This window comes from Ascaphus truei, chromosome 2 (assembly GCF_040206685.1).
Source record: "Ascaphus truei isolate aAscTru1 chromosome 2, aAscTru1.hap1, whole genome shotgun sequence".
Lineage (NCBI taxonomy): Eukaryota > Metazoa > Chordata > Amphibia > Anura > Ascaphidae > Ascaphus > Ascaphus truei.
In genome coordinates, this window is record NC_134484.1 from 361,454,307 (window position 1) to 361,469,497 (window position 15,191).

The 15,191-nt window shown below is 44.0% G+C and overlaps 1 protein-coding gene across 1 annotated transcript in view; it reads left to right on the top strand.

Annotated features, from left to right (window-relative positions):
- Nucleotides 1–320: 320 nt before the first annotated feature.
- LOC142487498 (ubiquitin-conjugating enzyme E2 E2) overlaps nt 321–15,191 on the top strand; it is a 277,270-nt gene continuing 262,399 nt past the window's right edge. The window contains exon 1 of the mRNA XM_075586939.1: nt 321–753. The gene's annotated coding sequence lies outside the window, so the exon portion shown is untranslated. The remainder of the gene's footprint in view (nt 754–15,191) is intronic.

Consider the following 15,191-nt stretch of genomic DNA (forward strand, 5'->3'; position numbering starts at 1 on the left):
TTTGTCCAACCAAAACAGAAAGACACTGGACTTTTTCCTTTAATAAATTAGGCAGCCCTGGTTTTGCCATTAGGACAGACCTTGGTAAATAAACCCACCCCCCATAGTTTCCTTTTTGCCTTTGTCCACCCCACAGCCTGCATGGCCGGGGAGCTTGTGATCCTCCCAAGAGAACAACCGCGGGAGCGCGCGTCCTCTCTCACACACACGCGCGCGCGTGTGTTCGCGCCCCCTCTTTCCTCGCGCTCCACAACTGCCTCTCTCTTCCCGCGCGCGCGCCCGCCTCCCACCTCCCCCCTCCTGTGCCTCTGCGCGCGCTCCCGCCGGCCGGTGTGGGCGGGGCGGTTGGCGGCGGAGGGAGGAGCCACTGAGGATCTGGTGCAAGGGAGTGAGGGTGGTGATATACATACCGTACTATTATATACCATCCCCTGTGCTCGTGTCCGCGTGATAATAACCAGAGCCCGAGCCGAGGACTCGGAGAGGGAGTATACACTCGGGGCATATAGGCGGTCTGTGTGTGTGTGTGTGTGTGTGTGTGTGTGTGAGAGTATATACAGGTGCCGGGGGTCCGGGGGAAGCGGTGGATGTGTGTCCGGGCCCCGGAGAGGAGTCAGGAGGAGCCCCCGGGGGGCGGCTGGTGAAGGAGGAGGAGGAAGAAGAAGAAGAAGAAGAGGAGAAGAAGGAGGAGGAGGAGGAGAGCTGGGTCCGGGGGCTGCACTCAGACACTTCAGCACCGCGACCTGAGGGCAGGTAATGAGCTGACTGTACACAAGAGGGATTACATACTGATATACTGAACTGATCTATAGATATATCTGTGTGTATATGTGTAACCTGGGGTCCAACCTCAATGTACAGAGGTTAAAACCTCTATACTGGAGGGGTTGGGGATGCAACCTTTGTAAACGGAGTTCAACCTCTACACATTGAGTACAGGGGGACACAACATGCTTTATGCTGGGAATTATATATACATATATATTTATTTATTTATTAATTAATTAATGTGCAGCCTGTCTGCACATTCGGTACAGGGGGTACAATCTCTCCACACAGGGGAAGCAACCTCAATATACAAGGGCTTTACAATTTATGTATATAAGGAATTCATGTTGGGCTTTAGCCTCCATATAAAAGAGGTAGAGGTACTAGAGGGAGTGTAACCCCTACATTCCCATAATGTACTTGACAAGCTTCATATCTACATGTATCTTTACCGGTGACATGTTTTATTAATCTCTTTTGAAAATGTAAATCTTTCTTCATAAACATACGGGGTGGGGGGTGGGGGGGAATCCTCTTTATATTCAATACCTGTGGGATATGCAACCTCTATACCCATGTGGTGTGTAACCTCTATGTCAGGGTGTGTATAAGCTCTGAACTGAGACAGGACATGCTGCTTTGCACACAGATATGCGCAACCTCTGACCTGAGACTGGACATCCTGTTATTGGCCCAGATGCTCCAAGCTGTTGTCATTTAACATCATGGTAACTTACCGTAACATTAGTGTAACGGTGTACCTTCAAAGGACAATAACATTCATTTACAATTGGTATGTAAATGAGGCATTATTAGATCGCATATACACTAAAGTCTGTTAAGGTTAACGTGGGGATTTAACTCAAGCTATTCCTAATGTTGGCGTTGCTTCCATACAGAGCAGGATCTGGCTAGGCGTAATAAGGCTGGCATAACTTCACGTTATTGGAAGATAATGCACAGATATATTACCCTAACGTGCCATGAAAGCCTATGCCAATGTGGTGTAGCTTGCACTTTTTACTGCATGTAATTGGCTTTGAGGATACCATGTTGACAGGAACCATAATGTCGATTCCTGTTTTAGGTAACGTCACATTATGAACCATGATGTAACCGAGGTTTGAACATCTGGCATTTGATGTGCAGTGTGACAGCTTGTTTTGAGCATCAGACCTGTCACGCGTCATCTAGCACACCATGAATATGTACACATGGTGTATAACCTGTGACAGAGACCAAGGATACACTAATGTAGCATGTACAACAGCATATACATTGAGAATAAGATGCTTGTGAGGTACAAGCCTCATTATCCAACATAAGACTACATGTGTATAGTGTGTTAATTATACAAAGTGCAAATTAGACATACTGTTATTCCAGCTATAAACGCTCTGCACCAAGCATCGATACACATAATGTATATGTCACTTCTTGTGAATATTCATACAATTACAGTACTAACTAGAAACATGTACACTGACAGAATCTCTTAGCTTCAAATGCATTACATAGGTATTTTTGACATCTTAGTGCACATCCCCAAGTTTTGCTTATGGATAAATCAAAACAACCACAGTGTGTACAATGTCCCTTGGGCCCAAGGTTTAAATACATTATTAGCTTGTCTGAACCCTAGGCAGGAACATTCACTGTGTCTAGTATGCACAACGGAATCTAAGACAACACACTGGTACATGGTGCGTATCATGTGCAACTACTTGATTAGGTATCTTAATACGTAAAAAATACTTTGAGTAATGAACATCTCGTTCACTTAGATTACAAATGTGTAAAATGTATCACCAGAGCAAATATGCACAACAAAGTTATTTGCATATCTTCAACACCTTCATACAAAAACATATAAACCTAATACTTCGGAATCCATCTTCCTTACAGCCAGCTTATCTCAGGCTCTAACGCCAACCCTTGGATATCACCTGTGGTGTCCCGAAAGGCTCTGTTCTGGGGCCCCTACTCTTCTCAGTGTTCATCAATGATCTTCCTATAGCTTGTAAGGGAGCTTCAATACACATGTATGCAGATGACACAATCTTATATGCACACAGCCCTAGCCTCCCCGACCTTGAACACATACATACACAATCTGACTTTTTGAGACTCGAAAATTGGATTTCCCAAAACAAAGTGTTTTTAAACACTGTCAAGGCTTTAACAATGGTATTTGGGACCACGGCTACATTGTTAAAGCTTCCAATGACTGAGCTCCATATTAGAACCAACGCTAACACTACTCTAACTCCTGTTTACCAGTAATACTTGGGCATATGGTTTGACTCCCATTTAACATTTGGGATGCACATTGATACCCCGACATCCAAAACCTATGCCAAGCAAGGTATACTTTACAGGAACAAATCCTCCCTAAGCCTGCTGGTCAGAAAGCATATCACACAGCAGATGCTAATGCCAATTATCGACTATGGGGACATAGTATATGGCTCAGCACCCCAAACCCACCTTGGCAAACTTGATACCCTCTAAAATTCAATATGCTGTTTTGTTCTCTAATGCAACTACAACACACATCGCTGCGAAATGCACAAAGGACTAGATTAGTCATCACTTGAGTCTAGGCACAAAGTTCATTTTTCCTGTCTTGCCTTCAAATACTTTCTGGGCAAGCTACCCGTCTATGTTAACAAGCTCCTCACCCCTACCACATGCAGCACTTATCATCTGAGATCTGACACCAAAATTGTCCAAAGGCTCAGCAAAGTATCCGGACGCTCCTCCTTCTCTTACCGTGCCCCCCAAAACTGGACCAATCTACCGTAGACTCTTACAGCCGCCACCAGTCTAATTTCTTTCACAACTAAAGCGGCCTCACATTTTAATCTGGTCTGTAACTGTTACATACGCCTATAATATATATTATCTCTTACTGTGCATGCAATGTCTTATATATAATGTATACCCTGTTCACTTATGTAACTATGTATTTATAACCATGTATTATTTGTCATCTTAACTCTGCCCCGGGACAGCGGCGCGCAAAGTGGGGGGCGTGCCCCCCAGGGAGGTGCTAGATTTCTGGTGGGGGTGCGGGTGTTAGAGGCCCCAAGCTTCCCAGAAGGCATTTAAAAAAAATGCCGGGGATCGCGTGAGGCCTCTGTAACTGGTTTACTTACCTTAGTTCCAACGTCGCGTCTCCATGACAACCAGCGTAAAATGAGGCCGTGGGGTCATGTGATGTCACATTGCTATGGTAATGTGATGTCATACAGCCCTGCAACGTCATTTGACGCCAGGGCTGGGTGGGAGGGGGGTCAGGGGGGTGGCGCGAGCCGGAGGGGAGAGGAGAAAGGGAAGGCGCATAAAGATAAGTTTGCGCATCACTGCCCCAGGACATACTTGAAAACGAGCGGTAACTCTCAATGTATTACTGCCTGGTAAAACATTTTATAAACAAATAAATAACCAGGACACGTCTTACACACATAATGAAACATAGAAATTGTGATATATCTGTTCCCTTTCCATGGCTACTGTAAGACTGTATACCCAATTTGTGTTTTTATTTCTTCTGGATTCTCTACAGCAGGGGTTGGCAAACTTTCTAGTCTGTCCCCCCCCCCCTTATTACCTGATCGCTGGCGTTATCGGACGTCATGTGATGTTACGTTGCCATGGCAACGCGGCATCATGTGACCCCGCAGCACCACCAGTTTGCGCACCTCGGCTCTATAGTACCCTTTCAGTAAATAAGTATTGTTGTAGGTTACCTACCACACTACGTGACCTCTTACTCTTCCTGTAAGGGCCTTATTCAATATGCTCCGAAGTGTCCGATCACACTTTTATCGCCCTTAAACGCCCATTGACTTCAATAGGAGTTTCCATCCGATAATGCTGCGATCGGCCACTTTGAAGCATTTTGAACGATCCCCTAATTCTCTTCCTTTTTTCTCTATTTATAGCCTTGAGGCACTTTAACGTATGATATCCCCCACTCTCCTTTCTTGGTGTTGTGGTCCTTTATTGTTTCCTACTTTAGACACATCTCACATACATACACTATTCAGAGGTTACACTCCTATTATACACCACATTGACAATACAACTACTGAGATACTCCCAGTAATGTGTATATGTGTATGCTCCATCTGTGCTCATTCTAGCAATAGAGGATATGGACACTTAAAGGAGCATTGCATTTTTGGGGCTCCCACCACTGTACAAAATCCCTTTGGGCTATAAGTACACTAGTGTATCTTAAAGCAGCAGTGCAAACAATTTCCTACATGTGTTTTTTTTTTTTTTAAATATATCAGTTCTGTACTATAAGAAAATACTTGTAGCATTTAAAAAAAAAATGTTTTAAAGAAATTTTTAATGTTTGTAATGTAGGAAGCATTTCCAACGTGACAGCCCCTTTCCCCTTCTGATTAGGATCTGGCTCTTGAGCTCCGCCCTCTCTCTAGCAGTGCACCAATTGTATCTAGGAACTACCCAGTCACATAATATTGCTGGACTACATTGCCCACAATGCAGTGCAAGAACTGAATTAAATAACCCTAGCAAGCAATTGATTACAGGAGAACAGATCGATCTGCAGTTTAGCTAATCACTTGTCAGTATGCAGATTGTATTGATGCACATATTGAATGGGCATTTTTTATTTATTTTTTAAACGGCAGCTTGAACTGCAGCTTTAAATGTGTTTTACTTGCTCAAATGTGGACAAACAATACACTATTCAATCTGTCCAATGATGACAACCTCTATCTGTCCAATTTAATTCAAATGGGCAGTTCCACATGACCAGCCCCAAAATATATATATTTTAAACATCTAATCAATGTAATTGGCTTTCTTAGAAAGATTCAGCCAGCCTGTGGTAAAGAATGTCACCTATTTGCTCCCTTGTGTAAAAATTAGTAAATTTTTATTTTCTTTAGGTTTGTTTAACTCTGTATTTTTGTAATAATCGACCCCCCCTCCCTGCATTATATCACTAACATTAGTATGCCTTCATTAGCCAAACAAAACTACAAAATTGTAAAAGTTTTGATTAACAATCTGCCTGTGTATAGCAAGCAATCATTTCACGAGAGATTGTAAAAATACTCCATGGCGTTTGGTTACTATGCAGACATTAAACCAGGCTACAAGATTACAAAGATATCCAGTATCATTATATTAATTGTGACATGTCTGCTTCTTTACCCCCCCCCCCCCTGCCAGCAAACATTGTTCTAAGACCATCCCTGTGAGAGCTGAAATGGGACCAGCTCTTGGAAATCACAACCTGTATATTTTGCCATTCCAGGTTTCATCAAATTGATATATTCAATTGTCTTCTGTGTCCACAATAATATATGTGGAAGAAATCAATAAATAAACAGACATGCATTATCGTGTTTGATAATGCACTGTCGTACAATGCTTTGGTTATTATCATCACACTACTGTCATTCTCTCTGTCTGCATTGTAGTAGAGGGGATTAGCACAAGGGCAGCAGGCATGATCTCATGCTCATCGGCGTGTTACAATGAGTAACACAACTGAGCAGTTGTGAGAAACAAGAGCTGCTAGAAGAATTGGTACAAGCAATGAGGGCGAGGAAGAGGTTGAACTGCTCTCTGTGTGTCATAGAAATGACTGCCAATTATTCTCATTACAAGATGTAGCAATTCTTTGTGTGTTGTGGTGACAGACCAGGGAATGTGCAGTGTAGGTGTGATGTAGGGGGGAGGCACACACTTTCAGCTTGCATCTACCTTTCTACATCATGATAGTTTATTATGGTTATTTAGCATGTGAGATTTAGGGGCATATTTATTATGCAGTGTACTACCAAAATACCTTTTACAGCCCATTCACTTTAATGGTTCAGAAAGTGTCTTATAAACATAGAAAAGTGAGTTAGAAGGGATTCCTTTATTTTAATAGCTAACTCGTGGTTAAAGAGTGTGAGCTTTCAGGACCACAAATGTCCCTTCGTCTGACAGGAGGTCACTTCTACCTCACTTTTCTCTGTCTGTTCTAAGGGATAACATGGTACAATCATCCTATTTGTCGAATGTACAGTAATAGTACCTTTTTAGAAAGAAAAGGTAGACCTGAAACTGAGTTAGTTTGAATAAAAACATGAGTTCTTCAGAATTAGGTGATACCTTTTTTTTTTTTTTTTTTACATTTATTTGAACTAACAATTGATATTCTAAGATGAGCTTTCGGGAGTTCTACTCACAAGCTTGTCTTAGAATATAAATTGTTAGTCCAAATAAAAAAGGTATCCCTTAATACTGAAGTACTCATTTACTCTGCACTGTCGCAACGGGACTAAAACGGCTATTTCTATTTAATTCATGAATAAAACCATGGAATAAAGATAACGAAAGTAAGGAATTAACTCTTGTGGATTTCGGTGCCTATTTACTAACATTCACACTTTCAGTGTCAGAGCAAGCAACCTTTTATTGATCTAAAGTGCATTACTAGTTGTTGCATCATAGTTACCTAATAGATTAAGTTGAAAAGAAGAAGACGTATGTCTAAGTTGAACTTATGCTAAATTTAAACGACAGATATGTTATCCTATATTTCTACTTGCAGTATATTGATCCAGAGGAAGGCAAACTGAAAACCCGAGTGAAATATCTTCTAATGATATCAAATACAGGGGGAAATAAATTCCTTCCTGACTCCAAATAACGGCAATCAGATTTCTCCCTGGATCATCGTCCTTCCCATATTTACTTATTTGGTATATCTCGAAGAGGGCTGAACATCACATTCCTTTATCCAATAAACTTCTTCTTTTCCAGATGAGCTAGGAATTTGTGCAATCCTTAGCTAGCCCTCCTGCATGGATAAGGCTTTTTGTTAGATAAAGAAATGCATGTTATCCAACGATGATGTTTACAGTGGCAATGCTTCAAAAGGAAAGGCTATATAACCTTGAGCCTCCTTCGTAAGTGCAACCTGGTGCAGACCAATACGTTACATGATATTCTGTTCAGCCTTTACTGCAAGAAAATAAGACTTGAGGAGATGCTTATGGCTTCTAAGTTCACCTCCAATTGCTAAAAGTTAGTCTTTATACATCTTCTTCCTTATTGTCCACCTGGAGTAGGGTCTGGCAATAACAAAACATTTCTCACGACGACCATTTAAAAAAAAAAAAAAAATGTATTGTGATAAAGATATTTATTACAATAAATATCTTTGAAATTGGAAAAAAGATATCTATCTATCGATCGCAAGTCCTTTGGCTTCTCACTGAATGTTAGAGATGGGGGGAGGGATTAAGTGGAAGTGGGCAGACCGATGCTCTGTGGGAGGAAAGGGCTGCAATGATTGAGGGCTGGAGAGGAAAGAATGGGTGCTGGAAACCCTTTTACATTTGCAGATTTATCTTCTGAGACTGCTGCGTCTAAAACTGTGAATCACTGATTGTCCCAAAAGTGTCAATGACTTTCATGGCTGATTGATGCTAGTATCGCAATAATAAAATGTCAGTATCGGCGTATCATTTTTTTTAAAATCACGCTATGACTATCATATCAGATATTGCCTAACACTGACCTGGAGCATACTCTCATACGGCAGTAAATCCTACTTTCACATGTCTTGCCCCCTCTGTGTCCATTTGATTTACACACAAGAGGTCTGTAAAATGGTTGTCTTCTCTTTGATCCCTGAATGGTGACTTTTTTGACAGATCCTGACAAGAAGAATTGTCTTCTCAAGTCCTTTGGGCATTTGTCCATTGCAATAAGCTCTCAAGCACTTCCTTTCCCTTTCCATTATTAAGAGATTAAACCCTGTGGCTAAACAGAATACAACCCCAGTTTTATTTAGGAGACGGGAAAACCCTACCCTGCTTATGAGCCCCCCATATGTATGTATTCTCTGTGACTCTTCCTTTACTTTGAAATGTCCTGTAGCACATATTCTGCTTTATTGTAATGCAGTTTCTCCAAGTGAAGTAGTATATAAGTATTATATTACAGCGTCCTTGAAGTTGGTTATTTAAAACAACATTGTACAGTCAAATTTCCTGTACATTTGAAAATCTAAACCATACGCCTATTTTAAAGAATGTTCGCTGTTGGGTGCACGTTTCATTTACTAATTTCAAAGTAAGCACAAATACTTTTCATTGGATCAACACATGAATTGAACGTGTTTTTTTTTTGTACGAGTTAACGGAAGCATAATCTATTTAATATCTATATTTTAGCAGTGATCTTGTCTATGCTAAAAGTATATGCTGCAGAGGATAGCCTTAATATGTACATTGTTTGGTCTAAATGTTTTTTTTCCTCTTCGGGGATGGTTAGATGTTTAAGTGATGCTCCTGTTGCCCTGTTCTTTGAACTGCAGTGTTTCTATCACACAGGTAAATCTTCTAAAGAGAGAACATATCAGTGATGATTGTGTATTAAGTTTACCCTGCCAACCATGCCTCTAAGTAACTGAAATACAATTAAAAAAGCCTAACTTTAAATCTATTCTTATTAGATATGTTTCCCATCATACTATGCAATTGTAGGCTTTCCAGGTCAGAAGTTCCTATATAACCTTGTGTGCTTTTATATCTGATGCAGTTTTCCATGTCTTTAGTATATAATACCCTGTATTTTTAATTGTTGACATGCGCTTACCTTGGTGTTGTTAATATAATGACATAATTACATAATTTTTACAATGCAGCAAAATGGTTATGTTAAATCCCTTTGATCACACACCCTCCCGCTGCAATATGATTTGTGCAACACACAGCCTTTGGAGAAAGAAAAAATGATTCCGTGTGCTTTGTTTTTGTTTTCTGCAGCTTTTATGCGTACTTTGTTTCCAGTCTTGGCCCCGTGAATGTAACAGGTGTGACAGAGTTGTAGATGACATAATACAGCATTCAGTCCTTTGGGATTTCCCCTCCTCCCCCCCATATGCCATGAAATATTGCACCTTGAATGAATTTGATATGCAGGATGTTAAAATATTATTTGAAATATGATTGCTAGGTATATTGGTGATATTACCTTTGACAAAGTGAAAACTTATGATAGAGAGCAGTTACCAGTGATATGTCATTCCTTTTATGTGATTTATTGAACATCAGTGAGCAAACCGAGTTCCTTTTCTCTAAAGAGTGATCCTAAGCACTTGATACAAGTGTGTAAACATACTCTGATTCCTACTGGGGTTGTCCCCCTGCTGGCGTTGTTAAACCCTCAGAGAAGCCTGAGAAATATTCACAGATGACATAGATAAACATAAGTATACAGCAGTGCTGTATAAGGATATGAGTATCTCTAGACACATAGCATCTCTCTGTAGGCACGTTCAGCCCACCCAACCTCCCTCTTACAAAAAAAAAGCTGTGTGTGCTGTGCACGCGCATAGTAAGTGAAACTTCTTTGACTTTTGTCACAGAAATTGTATTTGTGTTGGTGTTGGTGATGTTTTAATTAAAAATCAAAATACAATCTCAATGACAAAACGCAAATAAATTTGACTTAGAATGCGCGTGCTCGGCACACATCCCCTGTATTAGCTATTTGCACTAAGTGTGAATTCCGCGTGTGACAGTGTGCGTGTGACTGAGAGTGTGCGTGTGACTGAGAGTGTGCGTGTGACTGAGAGTGTGCGTGTGACTGAGAGTGTGCGTGTGACTGAGAGTGTGCGTGTGACTGAGAGTGTGCGTGTGACTGAGTGTGCGTGTGACTGAGTGTGCGTGTGACTGAGAGTGTGCGTGTGACTAAGAGTGTGCGTGTGACTGAGAGTGTGCGTGTGACTGAGAGTGTGCGTGTGACAGAGTGTGCGTGAGAGTGTGCGTGTGACTGAGAGTGTGCGTGTGACTGAGAGTGCGCGTGTGACAGAGAGTGTGCGTGTGACTGAGAGTGTGCGTGTGACTGAGTGTGCATGTGACTGAGAGTGTGCGTGTGACTGAGAGTGTGCGTGTGACTGAGAGTGTGCATGTGACTGAGAGTGTGCGTGTGACAGAGTGTGCGTGAGAGTGCGCGTGTGCGTGAGAGTGCGCGTGTGACTGAGAGTGCGCGTGTGACTGAGAGTGCGCGTGTGACTGAGAGTGCGCGTGTGACTGAGAGTGCGCGTGTGACTGAGAGTGCGCGTGTGACTGAGAGTGCGCGTGTGACTGAGAGTGCGCGTGTAACTGAGAGTGCGCGTGTGACAGAGAGTGCGCGTGTGACAGAGAGTGCGCGTGTGACAGAGAGTGCGCATGTGGGTCTGGGGGGGTCAGTCAGTGTGTGTGGGGGTCTGGGGGGGTCAGTCAGTGTGTGTGGGTCTCTGGGGGGTCAGTCAGTGTGTGTGGGTCTCTGGGGTGGTCAGTCAGTGTGGGTCTCTGGGGTGGTCAGTCAGTCTGTGTGGGGGTCTGGGGTGGTCAGTCAGTGTGTGTGGGGGTCTGGGGTGGTCAGTCAGTCTGTGTGGGGGTCTGGGGTGGTCAGTCAGTGTGTGTGGGGGTCTGGGGTGGTCAGTCAGTGTGTGTGGGGGTCTGGGGTGGTCAGTCAGTGTGTGTGGGGGTCTGGGGTGGTCAGTCAGTGTGTGTGGGGGTCTGGGGTGGTCAGTCAGTGTGTGTGGGGGTCTGGGGTGGTCAGTCAGTGTGTGTGGGGGTCTGGGGTGGTCAGTCAGTGTGTGTGGGGGTCTGGGGTGGTCAGTCAGTGTGTGTGGGGGTCTGGGGTGGTCAGTCAGTGTGTGTGGGGGTCTGGGGTGGTCAGTCAGTGTGTGTGGGGGTCTGGGGTGGTCAGTCAGTGTGTGTGGGGGTCTGGGGTGGTCAGTCAGTGTGTGTGGGGGTCTGGGGTGGTCAGTCAGTGTGTGTGGGGGTCTGGGGTGGTCAGTCAGTGTGTGTGGGGGTCAGGGGTGGTCAGTCAGTGTGTGTGGGGGTCTGGGGTGGTCAGTCAGTGTGTGTGGGGGTCTGGGGTGGTCAGTCAGTGTGTGTGGGGGTCTGGGGTGGTCAGTCAGTGTGTGTGTGGGGGTCTGGGGTGGTCAGTCAGTGTGTGTGGGGGTCTGGGGTGGTCAGTCAGTGTGTGTGGGGGTCTGGGGTGGTCAGTCAGTGTGTGTGGGGGTCTGGGGTGGTCAGTCAGTGTGTGTGGGGGTCTGGGGTGGTCAGTCAGTGTGTGTGGGGGTCTGGGGTGGTCAGTCAGTGTGTGTGGGGGTCTGGGGTGGTCAGTCAGTGTGTGTGGGGGTCTGGGGTGGTCAGTCAGTGTGTGTGGGGGTCTGGGGTGGTCAGTCAGTGTGTGTGGGGGTCTGGGGTGGTCAGTCAGTGTGTGTGGGGTTCTGGGGTGGTCAGTCAGTGTGTGTGGGGGTCTGGGGTGGTCAGTCAGTGTGTGTGGGGGTCTGGGGTGATCTGTCAGTGTGTGGGGGTGTCCGGGGGGGGTCAGTCAGTGTGTGGGGGGGTCCGTCAGTGTTTGGGGGGTCCGGGGGGGTCCATCAGTGTGTGGGGGGTCCGGGGGGGGGGGTCCACGCGGGTTGCGCCCGGGTTTTTGTACCACCGCTTCCTGGGGGGCCCGCAAACGCCCGCGTCACTGGAGGGCTGAATGGCGCCGCTGCCAGCCGCTTCTGCGCATGCGCGGCATGGCAGCGGTAGTGGAAGTTAGGCGGGCACATGTGTGGGCTGTGAGGGAGGTCCCATTCGGGTTAGGAAAGGGTGGGGGGGGGGGCTGTCCCGGTCGGGCGGTCTCTGCTGTCCTGGGCAGCAGACGGGGAACGGCGCCGCTGCCAACCGCTTCTGCGCATGCGTGGCTTTCCTCCAGTCCCCATGATTACTGAGCATGCGCGGCTTGGCAGCGGATGTGCGGGGGGAATGGCGGCCGTTAGGAGCGACATCTGATTTGTGGAGCGGGTGTGATGTCAGTGTTGGGGTCGGGCTGAGCCAGAACACAGCCCGGCCTCAACTGCCAGCACTGACGTCACATCCGTTTCATTTCTGTCTCCACAATTCTTTTTTGCCCCATCACGAATGAGGTGCCACTAAGGAAGTTTCACTTCAAAAATTGCCCCACCATGACTGCCATGTTTTTATTTTGCATTGCTGCCTCCTAAAACTTGGCACCCTTTTAGAGAAATTGCCCCCTTCCCCCCCACACACTGTGGACCCTCTCTTTAACTAGGGGGCAATGTGCTTCTCTATGCTTTGGAAGCGGTCTGAGCTCTATTCAAATGGATGTTGTTTAGAGATTACCTGCCATGGATAAATATCTGCACAATATATAGAGTAGGGGGCTGTGTTTAAAGTTGTTTTGCTCTATGGGTCAGTACCTGCACTGCAAAGTACACCATGAAAAAAAGAAAAGGGTAAATTGGGGAATACCCTAAAAATATATAAAACACAAATCTAGAGATGTCAGAATATGAAACTATCCTAAATTAAAAAAACTTAAAGCTTTAAAGCTACATTTCTGGTTTACACCATAACATTTTTAAAAGGTCCACTTTATGTGTGTTCGTGTATAGAGATGAAGATGTTGGTTTTACCATGTGTACAATTTCACTGTGAACAAATGGCACTGACATGCTTAATAAATAAATCTAAGTGGCACGTTTAAGTATTTTTACATTGTTGAACGTTCTAGAATTTGCTTTTCCTGGCATTTATAGTTGGGAACGCTAATAAGATTTTGCATGTTTCCTTTGTTATTGACCAAACATCTATCCTAAGATTCACATTAGTGTTGACATAAAATTGTCAAGATAAACTTTCCAAAATGATTTTATCATACTTATACATGTCAGTGTTTTTTTTTCTTCTTCTTAAATGTTTATTTTCACAAAGTGTTATGGGGTACAAAAAAAAAGAGGGTGGGGAACATTACAGTATACATTCAGGGGCTATACATTTTTATACAGATACTATAAGCTCCTGTAAAAGAAGACAGACTGGGGGGGAGACAACATCAACGGAGGGTGCGGGAAGTAGGGGTGGGGTTCCCACCTTTGGCTACAGCAGGCCTTGGCCTTTATGTATGATGTCCACAGCTCGGTCACACCACGGTCGTTTAGGGCTGTGTAGAGGCTTTTCCTATGTTCTCGCCCCACACTCCATGTCTAACCATGGTTTCCATGTAATTGAACATTTAATTGTTTTATCCCTTATGAATGCTGTGATCTTTTCCATGTCACGGTCATGCCATATCCTGCGTTTGATTACACTGATATCGTGCACATATTGTTTATTCCATAGGGCTGCATCTGGTTGCTGGGAGGATTTGGGATTCCAATCTGACCGCTATCCAATGTAGCCGGGGTGGTGGCCTGCCCAGCAGAGCGAGCCAAGTGTCTTGGGCGATAGTGACTGCTTGTATTGTGCTAATCTGGGTGAAAATCTCTCTCCATATTCGCTTAATCAAAGGGCACAACCACCAGATGTGGGAGAGGGAGCCAGTATGCCTGTATCCTCGAACATAATGGGGAATTGTTAATGTAAATGACATGTAATCTGACTGGGGTTAGATACCATCAAAATAGTCGTTTGTAAGTATTCTCTTTCAGAGTGGTGCATATGGAGCTTGTGGGCGCCGCCTCCCAAATGCCCTTCCCACTCTATCTCAAGAGCCTCACCCAGTTCCTCTTCCCATCTTGGCATGTAGGCACACTTATTGATAGTGTTGATATCTAGGAGCATCAGATATAATTTTGGAGATCTGGCCCCTTTCTAGATATCTTGTTCTATATAGTTGTTTTGTTTGAAATATGTGGATGTAGCAAGGGAACGTGTTGTGTGAATTGTCAAATGGAAGTGTCTGATTTGTAAGTTTCGAAAGAGTTTGGAAGACGGCAGACCCAGCCTCTCTCTGAATTCTGCAAAGACTTTGATTCCACTCCCGGTTATCAAATCCTATACTCTAGTGATCACCACCCTGGGTCAGGCCTCAAAGGCCCTTGCAGAGAGTCACGGGGCGAATAAGCATATATTCATTGTTCGTGTTCATTTATTACTGCACCGTAAAATGACATCACTTATTCCCAGCTTTGGTGTAATTCTCTGCTTTACTCACCAGATTGTAAACTAATCTCTTGAGACACGTATGAAATCATTCATGTATATTATCCTATGATGTTTGTAGAAGAGCTGGAGTCGTCATTGACTCATCAATTTACAAATGAGGTAGAGAGTTCATAGCTGACAATCTGAAAGAGGCTGAGGTAACCATCGTGATATATAAATAGTGAAAACCCACCAAAAACATGCATTAAAAAAATATATTAACAAGTCAGACTATTTGTAATGGCAGGAATGCCCCCTAGAAGTGTACATGAGTTTAACTTGTACAATGTTAGTATCTTGCTCCCTGAACACAGCTTTAAAAATAAATAAATGAAAAATGCAGCGTTAAAAATCATGATTTTCTTCATCTCTAGTTTCTGAGGTGGTGATGGTAAATATTATTATACTTCAAGGGGCTCTGGGAAGAGCTTAATTTTTAAC